Below are 2500 nucleotides of genomic sequence, written 5' to 3' on the forward strand. Positions count from 1 at the left end.
GCGGACTGAACGGGAGAGCCAAGAGCCAGCGATCCACGCGCGTGCGACCGTCCAAGTCACAGCGTTCGACGAAAACCTCCTCCCTCGGCCAGGCACTCGGCGCCAGCAGGGGAGACAGGATCAGACGCCCCGCCGGCCACTTAAGGCCGAGGACGAACCACGAGACGGGCGGCTGCAGCAGCGGGCGGCCTGCAGCTCCCAGCACTCTCAATCGATCAACCATCGAGTCGGGTCAGCGTGTCAAACCGGCGAGCTCCACGGTCAGGCCGGCGGCGCACCAGCACCGGACCTCCGCGGCTCCCTTCACTCTTTCCACTGCCAGCCAACCGAGAGACGGACCCAATGCGGACGTGCAGAGCTTAGGCAGACCCCCCACTGGAGGCTCAACACTTCGTGGCAGCTCCGTGTCCCAGAGACCAGGAGGGTTGGCACACACACACAGTGTGAACCACCGACAGCCATTCTGGGACCGGTGACAGCCGTGCTGGCCCCACTGCCACGACACAGACGGACGCCAGGCCGCGCTCCCCGGCGGGGGGATGGCGTCGAGCCTGACGAACGGAATGTGCAGGGTGGGGGGGAAAGGCCAAGCGCTCCGACGCCGGAGGGCTCCGGAGTCTGAACTTAGGGGGACAAAGAGGACGGGTCCTCTGCGACACCCCAGCCGCGCTCTCGCCAGCCAAGGCGAGTGCGATTGATTGCCAAACGACCCTCAGACAGGCGTGGCCCCGGGAAGAACCCGGGGCCGCAAAGTGCGTTCAAAGTGTCGATGATCAATGTGTCCTGCAATTCACATTAATTCTCGCAGCTAGCTGCGTTCGTCATCGACGCACGAGCCGAGTGATCCACCGTCAAGAGTTGTCTGAGTTTGTTTTAGGTCTCTCCCTCGCCAGAGGAAAGCGACCCGGACCGCACATACGCTCCCCACCTTGAGCTACAGCCACCTGCACGCCGGCGTGCGGGCGGAGCAGGGTGGCGTGAAGCGATGGGGAGCACCATCCTGGTGCGGCCCGCAGAAACATACGTCTATTGGGGGGAGGAGGACAGGGCGCCCAAGAGGCGATGCGTGCCCCAACGCACCGCAGCGACGGAGGCAGGATCACCGCCACCATGTCGCCCGCCTAGTATCACGAGGCGTGCAGCAGCTTTGCCCTAGGAAAAGCAGAGGCGGGAACGGGCAACGGCCATCGGTTCGGCAGCGTCACTGACGCGTGCACGTGGCGGCGTGTCGGCGAGCGGACTTCCTGCGAGGAGGCGGGGGCGGCACTCGCCCGAGCAGACGCCCGCCCGGCCCAGCCACCGCCGAGGTGGACTGGGAGTCGCGGCAACGGCTCGTCATACTCGTTCCCACACTCACAGCGCAGCTTGCCCGCAAGCCACCGACCACCGATCGACGCCAGGCGCCCCGACCGAGAGCGGGATCGCTCGTTCGCCCTGCTGGCAGTTCGCTGGGGATCACTACTGCACGGAGCTCGGAGACCGACGGGCGGCAACTCGAGAGTCTTTAAACCACCACCCCCATCCCGCAAGTGCAAAGAGGCTGTATACGCACAGACGGGTGAGGGGAATAGGTACCCCGTGGGGTTTGAAGGGAGCGTGACTAGATAGCAACGATGTAAACCCAGCCGATTTGGGAGCGAAAGACCGGCGCCTGCATCACCGGCTTCGTTTCCCGTGGCTGGAGAGTACACCGAAACCCTCCGTCTGTCGCGAGCTCCCGACGACGCGGTGCCGCCAAGCAGCAGGGCCGGACCTGGTGTGGCTCCCCTCGTCGATCACAGACCGGTCGGCACTACTGACGAGACGGTGGAACGGGCTTCGCCCCTTGTGACGAAGGGTGATGCGAACCCGCCCGCCCGCGTGCGTTCGGGGTGGACTCGGCAAACGGAGATTTGAAATCGGAAAGTGTCCTCCTGCCCCGCGCAGGTAGGCGCCCAACAGTTGTGGGGGGTTTGGCGGTGACCACGGCTGCAGGGCCTGCTACCCCGACGAGCTCTCCTGCTGGCCCCGAAACCACCCTCGCGAGACAAGTTGAAACGGAAACGGGCGTACCCCCAAGCCGACGATCCTTTCTTATTTGTTACTTTTTTTTTTCACTTGCTCGAGTTGTGGGGATTTGGCGGTGACCACGGCTGCAGGGCCTGCTACCCCGACGAGCTCTCCTGCTGGCCCCGAAACCACCCTCGCGAGACAAGTTGAAACGGAAACGGGCGTACCCCCAAGCCGACAGAGATCCTTTCTTATTTGTTACTTTTTTTTTTCACTTGCTCGAGTTGTGGGGGTTTGGCGGTGACCACGGCTGCAGGGCCTGCTACCCCGACGAGCTCTCCTGCTGGCCCCGAAACCACCCTCGCGAGACAAGTTGAAACGGAAACGGGCGTACCCCCAAGCCGACGATCCTTTCTTATTTGTTACTTTTTTTTTCACTTGCTCGAGTTGTGGGGGTTTGGCGGTGACCACGGCTGCAGGGCCTGCTACCCCGACGAGCTCTCCTGCTGGC

General features: G+C 63.7%; 1 non-coding gene across 1 annotated transcript; it reads right to left on the reverse strand.

Annotated features, from left to right (window-relative positions):
- Positions 1–706: 706 nt before the first annotated feature.
- Positions 707–860, reverse strand: LOC140471964 (5.8S ribosomal RNA). The gene has a single exon (XR_011957299.1). It is a non-coding gene; the product is annotated as a 5.8S ribosomal RNA (ribosomal RNA).
- Positions 861–2500: the final 1640 nt, after the last annotated feature.

This window comes from Chiloscyllium punctatum, unplaced genomic scaffold (assembly GCF_047496795.1).
Source record: "Chiloscyllium punctatum isolate Juve2018m unplaced genomic scaffold, sChiPun1.3 scaffold_213, whole genome shotgun sequence".
Taxonomy (NCBI): Eukaryota; Metazoa; Chordata; class Chondrichthyes; order Orectolobiformes; family Hemiscylliidae; genus Chiloscyllium; species Chiloscyllium punctatum.